We start from the raw sequence: 13,328 nt of genomic DNA, 5'->3' as shown, positions 1-13,328 counted from the left end.
ACAATTTAAGTATCATGAAAAGTTGGTAGTGTTACGTCCCTACCGTCCCTATGCAAATTTACGTCTTTGATATACAGCAACAATCATTTGAGGTATGTTGGCACGTCTGCCTCAGTCTTCTGAGGTCAACAGTTTTGAATCTGTGCTCTGGCCTTCCTATGTATTGTTTGCAAGCTCTTTCCTTGTTTGTCTGGGTATTCACCAGCTGTGGATGTGAGTTTACTTGTAGTTTCAGTAAAGATTCTGGATGTTTGTCTTTTTGTGCCCATTGATTTGCCTGCGACCAGTCCAGGAGTATTTAGCTTTTCACCCAAAATCAGCTGGGGTAGGATTCAGCCTCCAGCTCACCCCTGACCCTAGGAGGAACTCTTAGGATCATATCTATAGGCAATTTACGTATTCCCCGAAATGATCTGGTGGAAAATGCTCCAGTATATACTCTATTAATTGGTGTGAGAATGTGAGAATTTTTTTTTTTAATTCCCTTCCATTTCTTCAGGGCAACTTTGAATATTTCCCTTCCTGTTTCTGAAGACTTAAGAAATTAGTATAAACAGTGACATGGTTGTCAGAGTTAATATGCATGCCACAATCACCAATTACTTTTATTGGTGTGAAATTTTGTAACATGAGCCATCATCCTAATTCCACGGATCCTGTGAGATGAGCTGCATCCAATATTGACCTTACATTTTCCCACTTTCAACATATTGTCTGTCACTGACTCTTAAAGAAGCATCCCTCCGCCCTATTCTGTCTGTTTTGCTCTCACTTCAAGCGGCAAATGTCGGACTGCAGGGTGGTGATAGCTACTCTCTAGTTCCGCCACACAGTGGAGGCATCCATCTGTCAACATGGCAGCAAAACCTCCTCCACTACAAAGCCATTGTGTCTAGCAAAACAGTAACGGCCTTTTAATAAAAAAATAATACATATGCCCTGAAGTTAAAATAAAACTTCATACCAGCAGGTTGAGGCAGACGTCTTCACTCAGAGGAGTGAGTGGAGCGTGATGGAGGTGAATTCCATGCCACCTTGGTGGGAGTCTACATAAACAGACGGTTAAGGGCTAAGGAGAGCCTGTTTGGGCAGAGTTCACGCATGCTTGCATGGAAAGCAAAGAGGGAAAAAAAAGGATACTGTGGTTTACCTCATACTACCATGCGGGTTCATTACTAGCAAGATACAAAGGCAGCTCAAGTGTTTGGTCTTGAGCTGCAGCTCACGGTCATGCCTTGAGGATGAAGTGGCACTTAGCGTTTGGGGATGTCATTTGACCCTTGAGACTTTCGTAGCATGATCTTGTTCTGCTCTGCAGCCGTCAGGGGTAATAAAAAATGTGCCAAGTAGCCACCAACCTGGTTAACAAAAATTTCTGGAGGGTTTAATTATTATTATTATTACAATTTTTTTGTGTTTGAGTTGGATTGACTAAACTGGACATTATGGAACATCTGTTTTTATTGGAAGAAAAAAAATACAGAATCCGGATTCATAAACCAGGAAGAAGCCTCACACACGAGCGAGCTTGAACATATTCCATCTAACTTTGTTATCTCGGCAAAAAGTGTATAATTGTCCAAAAAATTCAATATTGTATCCTCACGAAATTGGTGATTTACACCGCTACTTCATACACAATATGATATACCCAAGAATAGATCTGCAACTAATGCAAACGCCTCTAATTCCCAATTTCAGGTGGAATGCAGTTGAGGCCATGTTTCCCCAAATATGACTTCACTCAAGTCGTTTGCTCAGTGGCGCAGCTACGGTACACGTTGAGCTGCGAATTCGCCGCATATAGGCGTGAGCAGACAGTGGGTGCCGTTACAAGGAATCCTTAATCAAAAAGTCAATGGATTGTTGTCCATAAATTTGAATATCGACTTTTGCCAACAGCTAGAGCTGTCACGTTTGGGTGTTTGTTTGCGTGTAATGTGAGGATGCGCGTGCGCCAGTGATTACAAAAAGAGAGAGAGAGAGTTCACTGCTACACTTAGGTGTAGTTGCTGAATCAATAATATTTACACGAGAGTTAAATTGTCTTGAGTTGTGTGTGTTTTTAGATCCAGTGTGCTCCCATCAGAGGTAAGTAAATGAAGCCAATTAGGAGTGGGAACCTCTTCGTACCTCACGATACGATACGATTTGCGATACAAAGCTCACGATAACGATGATCTGACGATACAACGATTATCGATACATTGGTCAGGAAATCATTCTAGGGTAGTCTACAAACAACTAATAAACAGAAAAACACGTTTCTGCTGTGAATTGGAATGAGTTTCTCATTAGTAGACGTCCAATCCATTTGAACTGGGAGGGCATTTGTTCATTCGCTGCCATCCCTCCCACTTCAAACGTATTGAACGTCTATGGCCGGTAGTGGCAGCCAATGCCAGGCAATGAGGTAATTTTGGGCCATTTAAGGTCATTTATCTGTTCATTTTCTGTTACTTCCTGTTGATTTTGGGGTGTTTTATGGGTCTCTTCCTGATTATTTAGAGTTACAGAACAGGAAATGACCTGGGAATTACCCAAATGAATAGGCAGTGAATCAAACTCAACAGAAAATGACCTGTAAATGCCCTAAAAAGAACAGCAAGTGACCTGTAAATGCCCTGAAAATCGGACAGAATGACTGTGAATGCCCTGGTTTCGAATGAACGAACGAACGTTCCCAGTCTAAATGGATTGGGTGTCGAGCATCGTCAATGCATCCTTAGAGTTAACTGAGACACTATTATGGTGGAAGATTTTGGTAGCAACTTGTTTGGACCTTTTTTTATTTATTTTTTTTAGACATTGACACCTTTTCAACATGATATCTCGATTCTTGGCAGGAGCATATTGATAACCTTTTGGGATACAAAGTATCAAGAAATATCACCATTTTGATATTTTGTCACACCCCTAAAGCCAATTGTATTTTTTGTATTCTTTGTTGATGAGATGTTACTACTTAGCACAGAGCGCTAAGCTAGTTAGCGATTATGCTAATCAGTGTCGCAAGGGTCTGTTTGTATTGTGTTTTGGAGAAGCAAATTAGCACTTGAGATATTGTTAGCCTGTAAAGTCGAATTTCTTTTTATAAAGAAACCACACACATAAGCCCATTCATATAACAGGTCAAAGTCCTATTCAAACTGTAAATTGTCAAACGATAGTGTGCTTTGAAATTGGATTTGGATTGTATTCATGAACAACTGTTCGTTACAGTCTGCCTCCTCCTTATTTGATTTAGTTGTTTAGTTTGTTTAAAGAAAATAGGAGAGTCATTGGCACATTTTATATCAGTGCGTTGCCAACAAGAAAAAATGACAATCATTTTTTTAATTGTAATGAACATGACTTTTGTTTGATGTTTGTACTGAGAAATTCTTTTTATGTTTTATTCTCAGAACCTTTATTAAAAGGTTTAACAAGTTGTATGTACTTAAAACAGTACAGATGTAGACTACAGTTACATCAGGAGCTGTCATGAAATTTTATATATTTTTGAAGGAACTAGTCATGTTTTGTCTTCATTGTTACTTACAACGTGCCTTAGACAACTTCAAGTGAAATTGTTAAGTAATGAAAAAAGTGATTTATCTGATTGATCGTCCAATTAATCGATTATAAATACTGCATAATTGTTAGCTGCAGATGTATCACTAACATACTAAAAAAAAACGCAAAGATGCACCTAAATAAAGTGTGTAGCGGGGTGTCTGCTGGGTTAGGGCCGGTTGGGACGTGGGGTTTGGGGAAGGCTGGGGTGCCATTTTTAATTTCGCATACCCTAACAAGGATGACTAGTTGCGCTTCTGCGTTTGGTGCACTTAAAAACTGTTGCTTTGTCTGTTGCTGTTTTGCAGAGCCACAAGATGCAGAACTCGATTTGATAGGATTTCCATTCCATTCTCTGCATGCTTGTGTGTCTGGACAAGGAATTCATCATGTCTGCATTTGTTTGAAGTCAATATGAAGCACATATTGAAAAGTCTGTATTCATATTGACATTGGTGCGCATCCAGGCCATCAAAGCGCTCTAGGATGCCCACATTACCTCATTCAAACAAAAGGTAAGTGTGTGAACATCAGACATGAGCACAGCAGTAATTAGAGGGTCAAAACATTGCAGCGACTTCAAAGAACACATCATTTGCGATGTAACATAACTCAGCACATAATGCCTTTTATACTCTTATAAGGCCACTGATGAAAATTTGCAGGTGTCTTGTCGAACTTAGCATATGAATAATGTATGCTATTTAACCGGCATACACACTAGGGTAGTTGTCAGAATGGACATGGTGGACGTCTGTACAGTTATTAGATTGGTGTGACATCAGCAGACAGTATTCAGCGTAGCAAGACCTTAAATTTCTGCTCGGCACATATTCACATGTAACAGCAGAACAAACAATGACAGGGTGGAGGAGGAATTGCAGACACCTCACCCAGCATGTGTGAAAATACATCTGCTCAAGGGCGGAGACCTGTGTGTCTTCAACAATCACAGTAATTTACATGGCCGCGCCACGTGGAGGACATTAATTACACTGTCCGTTGTAGATGTATCATTACATAAAGTCACGCACTCACTCACTCAAGGTTGATCTTGGGATCACCATGAAATGATTCATGAATACCTTTTCAATTTGAGTGATGTGTCATTGGCTACAATATATGGAAATCTGAACATTCTAAAGAGATCCAGTCATAAAAAATGACCTTGCTCAGTTTTGATTTGAGGAATTAATTTGCACAATTTCTACATGCATATCCAATATAATACTCAAATTCCATATATCAATGGATTAAAAAATATGAATTGAAACATTTTGTATTACATTATGCACTTTGATAATAGGATAATAGGACATTATTTGGTTAAATCTTGGGTGAATTGAATTAAGACCTTTGATGCTTCTTTGTCACAACAAACTGATGCCCAGTCCAAACTTGTGAGCAAGACTTCAAGATGCTTGACTCCTCCAATTGGGTTAGGGACGTAAATTCACCCTTTTCTAAGCAATAATGATGCTTTTGGATTTAGCAGTGCTGATTCAGATCAGAGCCACTTTACACCCAGGGGCTGTGGATAATAGCGTGACAAAAGCAACCAAAACCATGATCTACAAAAAGCAGAGACCTTTTAAACTTTACTCTTTAAAATATCCAGCCTGAGAAATTCTGTCCACAAATGGTTGAAATAGACGTGCACATTTTTGCTTTGTGTTTCTTTCCTTTCTTAAATGCACAATTCTGATTGACTATCTTCCAAATTCTGCATGGAAAGGTCCTGGAGTTATCCTTGCAGATGACATTCCTTAGCAGATACTTAAGGGATGTTTCCATCACTCCAGTTTAGTCCAAACAGCCAAAAAGTCACACTGTGCGAGCGGAATAAATATAAAGAATGACAGATTGGTGTGGGATGAAGATGTCAGAGTGAAGAATACAAAGACCTCTGACATGATGCATATGATTGTTGATTTTTTTTTTCATCCAAAATCCAAGCCCTTTATACAGTAATTGCAAAAAAAGGACTTGATGCTGTGTAAGTCTTTTTATCTTCCCCGTGTCTGTAGCTGGCGGCCATTTTGGATAGTGTAACCAACTGTTGAAAACTAGATCTCAAAAGTATGTATTGCCCACCATTGGCACACAATTTCTTAGTACTCACCGATACCGATGATGTCATTTTTGGTCTATATCCGTACTGATACCAACAATAGTCTTGGGAGTGGTACCATATTTATTGAGAGCAAGTATACAAGTTCCTGTGCCCGCACGCTGATGCTGACGCTAGAACTGGGCCACATCACTCAGTGTGCGATCGATTCATCATCACTTTTCTATGCTTTGTATCACCCATGCAAACAGGTTGAACTTGTTTAGTTATGTTTGTGGAGGAATGTGAGGGAAACCTCTAAAATATGCTGACTTCTGTCGTCAAAGGTGTGTTTTTAATGAATAATCCCAGTTTGAACAGGCTGCGTAAAGACAGCTTCTGATTACAGAGTCATTGTTTGGTCTACTAGAACATGTTGAGGAGCAACATGCAGATGCTCTGTTGTTGATTTTGAAAGCTTATATAAATAAGTAAATTCATTTGTCTGGAAGGCATATTCTGGGATGAGCTTGGGGATTTGAGAATGATTTTTAATTTACTTTAGTGAAAATGAATAATAAAGAATTGAGGAGCTGATAAGGGAGACTGTGAGATTTGTTTTCTAGTTATTGATTACTTTACTAACTAGCGTTATTGTATTGTTAGATGCAGTGTCGTTAATCTTACCGTAAAAAATTAATTACAGTTACAAATCACTTCTCCCACAAAGTAATTGCGTTAGTAACTCAGTTACCTGAATGTAAGAGTAATTAGTTACTTGGCAAAGTAACTGGTGATAATTTTCATGTTTTTTTTTTTTTTTCCCTCAAAAAAAAGAAACATAGGTCACACTATGTGAAGTTGAAAAGGTTTTTTGAGACAATTGTTCCTAGCCCAATTCTTTACCCTAATTTACCCTTTACCCTGAATCAACCAATAAAAGTTGTTAAAATTGCTCCAATTATTGCATTAGTTCCCTTCTGTCTACTTTTGACATGTGTAAGTTTTAAAACTGTTTCATTATTTAAAGATAGATTTAAGTCAAGACTCTGCCGATTTAGGAGTATTTTAGATAAAAAGTTACTTCGGTTCGCTAGGAAGGTTCTCTACAACAGAGCCTTCCTAAGAAGTCTACTGCTTTAAGATGGTGGCTGTTTACTAACGCATCTAGCTCCTATGCTGTACATGTTGCTAACGCCGCCATGTCTGTCATTTCACATCTAGTTCTATATATAATTGATATCTACCATGTCTACCATATCTACCATGTCATGTGGGCGTAGTTTGTAGGCTATCTGCGACAGTCAGGTATTATCAGCGCCACATAGCATCGCGTTTGCTTGGCGTCACAACTTTTTTGCCTCCTCCCCACTCCTGGTTGGCTCTTTTGTCTCGGTGAGTCCGTCTCCCTCAGACTTTTCTCGCGTCATTCAACCAATATCGTAACACATAGTAACGCACGCCTTTCCATTCTCAGTAACGGTAAAGGCGTTGCCAAGATGAGAAAAGTAATTAATTAGATTATTCACTACTGAAAAAAATAACGCCGTTAGTAACGCTGTTATATTGTAACGCAGTTATGAACAAAACTGGTTAGATGTGACTGACCTTGACCACCCTGTTCAGCTTTTATAATAAAAACTTGTCACGTTTCAGTCTGATTGAAGAAAATAAATTGTTCAAAACGAAAGACCCGCCTGGAATTGAGAACAGATTTTAATTTAATATCTTTCAAAAAATAATGACATCATTTAAAAGCCATTTAATTTTTGTCATAGTGTGCGAAGACATATTTGTGTATTTATGTGCGTGGAATGTTTTTCATCAAAATCGTCTTTTATCGGTCGTGGAATAGTGAGTTCCATTGAAGGTCTTTCCACTGATGTCTTTTCAAAGTTCCATCTTTCCACTGGCAGTGTCATGTGAAGCCTGGCAGCTGACTGACTTGCTCTCCCCTGCGCTGGATTCAGTGCTACACTCGCACTGCTGTCAAGAGCCACTCGCCAGACCGACAGCTGCTCGGAAAAAGGTTGTCGTGGCTTCAAAGAGACCTTGCGAGTCCCCGCGTGACAGTAAAAACCTCTTCCAATCGGTGATCGCTCAAAAATCACGCACACATACACCTCCAGTGACCCCCTCTGCCCAGCAGGGCTACAATAAATTTGAGAACTGGAGTTGCTTCATTAGCGCTGATGCAAGTGCAAGTGTGTGTTAATGTACGTGAATCATTAACAGAATCAGAAACAAAGGTTTTTCTTGGATAGTCATGTAAGATTAACATAATGAACAACTGCTGCTTCTGGCTTAGCGTTCCATGTGCGGCAGTCCTTCTCAGCTCCATCTGTAAGTGATGAGCTACCTGCTCTTGAGTAAAAACCACATTGCATGAATGTGCACGTGTAATGATCATCCTGCATTTGAAGCAGTTCTGAGGCAAAGATAAGCATTGTTTACCCGACTGTGTTTCTGTATCCATGACAATAAATTCAACCTGTCCGCATGTCATCAGGTGGTTGAAAATGGAGTTGTCTCAAAATGATGTCACTACATCTGTACAATGGAGAATTTGGGCATTAAATGTGTGCGTTAGCACGAGAGCTCTGTGTTGAGTTAAGGATTATGGGGGAATTAAAGTGCCAGTGTCACCCCCTGAGAGATTCTCCATCTTTTAAAGTCACTTAAAGAAGTTGAATCTATACACTTGGGCATCAGCAAGTGCTTTGTTACATTGTATTTTCCATATTCAATGGCCAAGAAAAATACAGCAAATCCAGCAGTGCTAAATCAAAGTCTTGCCGGTAAAGAGAGGTGAAAGGAAGAGAATGCTGCAGAAATGGAGGAGGGGTGCACTTAAATCCTTACCGCTCCCGTGTATGGACGGACCCCCTTTCCCGCCCTCTGAAACACATCACGCACACACCATCCCAGCACAGCAGGACTCGAGTTCTGAGCCTGGACATCAGCCGAAACATTTAGCTTCCACCGCCAACGCCCTCGTACACCTATCACGCTTCACACTTCTCCCTGATGTCCCACTCTCGCACAATTGTGGAACTGACTTTCTATCTAAGGCTGTTTTTGCTGTTTCTTCAGTGGAGTGGACAAATGAATCAGAATCTTATGTGACAGCACCTTCTTCAGAGCATCCATTAAATTAATGAATCCCCCTTTATCTCTGTTCTTCATGCAGATACTGTAGTAGTTAGACCAGAGTCGATCTTGACCTTATATCAAAAGTGAACAATTATTTGGGAACCGAGAGAGAACAGTGAATGCTACTTTTGGTTTTAAATTTGCAAACTGGCTAGACACAGAGACTAACTTTCCACTGTGTCTAATACGCAAGGTATGTGCTTTCTTGTGTCAAATTCTTTAAAACAATAACAAAAGTCAAGACGCCAAATTGCCCATACGTCTGAGGATGAATGGTTGTCTGTCTGTATATGGGGGGAAAATGGATTAAGGCATAGTTTAATGGTATTCCATTCAACTTTTGCATTACACAATGGGACCTATCTTTAACAATAACAATGATAAAACATATCAAATAAAAGTAGCAAACATTTAAACTAACTTTATTTCTCATATTGTTTATGTGTCACATTGAGCACAAGGGCAGGGGTGTGAAACTTGCTGTGAAAGTCCTTCGGAGGGTCATTATGACTGAGACTGTTAATGTGATGGTTTTTGATTGCTTTGGTGCTGGTAATGGGGGAGATTTCTATAAGGTAAGAAAACAATAATGTTAATTTCTCCTGGACTGGTGAAATATCTTCCTTTGGGCAACAAGAGCAGCTCAAATTCAAATTTTGCATTCGTCCGTGAGTGTCACAAATGTCCAGATGGGTTCTGGGTGTTGTTTGAACTAGGGTTGTTCCGATCATGTTTTTTTGCTCCCGATCCGATCCCGGTCGTTTTAGTTTGAGTATCTGCCGATCCCGATATTTCCCGATCCGATTGCTTTTTTTTGCTCCCGATTCAATTCCAATCATTCCCTATAATTTTTCCCGATCATATACATTTTGGCAATGCATTAAGAAAAAAATGAATGAAACTCGGACGAATATATACATTCAACATACAGTACATAAGTACTGTATTTGTTTAATATGACAATAAATCCTCAAGATGGCATTTACATTTTTAACATTCTTTCTGTGAGAGGGATCCACGGATAGAAAGACTTGTGACTTTGTATATTGCGACTAAATATTGCCATCTAGTGTATTTGTTGAGCTTTCAGTAAATGATACTGTAGTCACGCCCAAATGTATGATGGGAAGTGGAACCATGACTGTGCTTAGTGCTACCAATTGATATATCTTCTCTGCTTTGGCAAACAACATGAGGTGTTAAGATAAAGATCAATTGCTACCTTGCTTCCCCACATTGCTTCCCATGATATTTCTAATCGTAGGGAGAGGGATTGTAAGGTTATAGCCAATTCAAAAAAGGCTCCAAAGACTGCCAAAATTCACTCTACTCATTTTACGCTGCCTTTTATCTCTCTATATAGGTAAAACAGCGCCATTACAGATTGAGCGCGACAATGCGTGAGTGGGTCGTGCAGCGCATGCTTTAATTGCGTTAAATATTTTAACGTGATACATTTTTTAAAAAATTAATTACCGCCGTTATTAGGATAAAATTGATAACCCTACCTTAAGCCTAAACTAAAGACTCTGGAAGAGTGAAACATATTATGTCTGTAACGTTAAATACAATTAGAAAACAATTTAATTTAAAAAAAATATATATATATTAAAAAAAGGCATGGCCGATATTTTTTTGCCGATTCCGATACTTTCAAAATGACGTGATCGGACCCGGTCGATCGGGATGCCGATCGATCAGGACATCGCTAGTTTGAACTCTTGTTAGTTAGCTGTGATACAATAACTGATTAAACGTGTATTCAGAAAGATTACTATGTCATTAACCATTACTCTATTTTGTATACTACTTACCTGTTTAGTAAATTAAGGCAACTTTCTTCTTCGCTTCAACTTCCATGCATGTTTCAGGCCTATTGGGAGAAAACCAGTGTACCTGCAAAGAACAGTGCCAACTATTCTTTTCTCACTCCACTTCCAATCTCAACTTCCTAAATCTGGTCTCCCAAGTTTGCAAGACCATTCTTGCAACCGTTGGTCTTGAGAAACAGCACGTATGACGGCACCAGATTGGAATCTGATTGCCTGCCATCTAGAGTGTCTGCTGATGAGGCAAACACCTCTCCAAAGTTCAAATAATGAAGCTCGGAATGAGTTTGATGTGTCCCCATTAACCCTCCAGCCTTCTCCACAAACTTAGCGAGATGTGTCGATGTCTTGATGATAACCAGCAAACTCTTCAGTGCACTTTACCATGAACTTTGTTGTCTGGTCACTGTGAGGACATCTGAGGTCAGAACAGCGGCCTGATAATCCCCTTCCCTGTGCACCGCTCACGCCTGCCTCTAATAGAAAACAGACAGTAATTGCAGATTCCTGTCTGTGATTAATGATATTGATTCAGTTTTCCAAGTTTTCGTTTTTCTCCTTCTGAAATGTTTGTTCCGCGCTGCCATGGACAATTAGTCTGATTGCTCAGAATTAGCATCAAACAGAGCACCCATGATCCTGGTCGTAGTGTTCAATGTACGTAAGAAGAAGAGGAGGTGGGGAAACAAATATGAGGCATACCAACATAACTTAAGGCTTTAATGCAGTTATGCATTTACATTCACCTATACATCAATCATTATACTGTACACGTATATACTATATATACACTAGTATATGGCGGAAAACACAGACAAGACTTAAAAAGCAGTTTCTGCTCTTGAACTTGTCTTTAAAATAAACTGCTGTATTTTCAGCCAAAAGAACAGTTGTGTTTGATAGAACAATATGTCTATATGCTGCCATAGCAGATTCATGGCGTATTAAGCCCCCGAACTATTTTTAATTTGTCCGTTTTACCGAGGAAACCCTCGTTTACAGACGTCGCGCAACCGCTTTTGTTTCAACCCAGCCATAAAACAAATTAATTATGTTTATTATTCAAAATATCTGTCATTTTTAGCTTAGAGTCATTAATTGATGTCTAATATTTCGTTAAAAAAAACATCTTTAAAAATTTTTTCACTCGTATATTTGAAACTTTTGAACAAATTATGTCACAATGGAAAAAAATGGTGTCTGTAAAAAAGTCGAGGATATCTACCTCATAACTATCGCTTAATTGTATATATATATATTTTTTGTTACTGTCGCAAAATTGGGGGAAAAAAAAAAAAAAAAAAAAAACGTTTAAAAGAGTAAATATATGAAAATGAACATCTTGACCACTCCTTGATGTCTGCGATTTCTGCATCGCGACACTTGTTATATTACCATGTTTCACCCATAAAATCCGGCTGTGGCCATTCACAGCTGTGTCTTGACACTCAGTGATACATGCTTCATGGAGTTTTTGGATCGAAAAGAGGTAAGTATGTTATAATATCTTGTTAAAATTGTGGCGTCCATAGTTCTGCTCTCGCATGCTCTCGCCTCCATTTAGGGTTTTACTGTTTAAAAAAACATTTTTAAAAAATGCCCTCCTGTTCAAAATTTTTCTTCCCCCAGAAAATTGACATTTTAAGCTTTGCAATGATGTATCACATGTGCATATTGGACCGTTTTAAAATGTGGCCAAATTGGGGGTCTTAGAGCGGAACTTCAAGTCAGCTGAGTGTTTTCCGCCAAACATACATATAGTGTGTATATATATGAAAAAAAAAACAGCGAAACCCTAACTGGAGGTGAGAGCATGAGAGAGCATAATTAAAGACGCCATGATTTTAACGAGATATGATCATGTACTTACCTTGTTTCGATCCAAAAATTCCATGTAGCATGTATCACAGAGTGTCAAGACACAGATGCGAATGGCCACAGCCAGATTTAGGGGGATTTTATGGGTGAAACATGGTAATATAACATGGGTCGTGATGCAGAAATCCCAGACATTGAGGATTGGTCGAGATGTTCTTTTTCATATATTTACCCTTCACAACGCTTTTTTAAAAACAAATTGTCTTTGTTTTGGATCGATTATTTATCATCTAACATATCGAGCAAAATGCGCCAGTCACAAAAAAATACAATTAAGCGATAGTTATGAGCTAGATATCCGTGATTTATTTACGGACACATTTTTTTTCATTGTGACGTAATTTGTTTAAAAGTTGAAAATATTCGAGTGAATAATTTTTAAAGTTGTTTTTTTCTTTTTTAAATGAAATATTAGACGTCAATTCATGATTCTAAGCTAAAAAAGACAGACATTTTGAATAATAAATACAATTATTTACCTTCTCTTTATGGCTGGGTTGCGTCACGCAACCACAAAAGTGGTTGCGTGACGCAACTAAATGGGGTTCCCAGGGTAAAACGGACAAATTAAAAGTAGTTCGGGTGCTTAATGCGCCATGAATCTGCTATGGCAGCATATAGACATATTGTTCTATCAAACACAACAGTTGTTTTGGGTTAAAATACAGAATTTTATTTAAAGAGGGGTGCAAGAGCAGAAACTGCTTTTTCAGTCTTGCCTGTGTTTTCCGCCATATATACAGTATATGTAAATACATCAAACAGGTCCAATTGGACAGGAAAAATGACTAAAGATATCACATACAGTATGTACTGTACTTTTACTGTCTTTATTGAAAAGATTTACATACAGAGAGATACGA

The sequence above is a fragment of the Corythoichthys intestinalis genome, chromosome 11 (assembly GCF_030265065.1).
Source record: "Corythoichthys intestinalis isolate RoL2023-P3 chromosome 11, ASM3026506v1, whole genome shotgun sequence".
NCBI classification, from domain to species: domain Eukaryota; kingdom Metazoa; phylum Chordata; class Actinopteri; order Syngnathiformes; family Syngnathidae; genus Corythoichthys; species Corythoichthys intestinalis.
The sequence above is the reverse complement of the archived record's forward strand: the minus strand, read 5'-3'. Positions refer to the sequence as shown.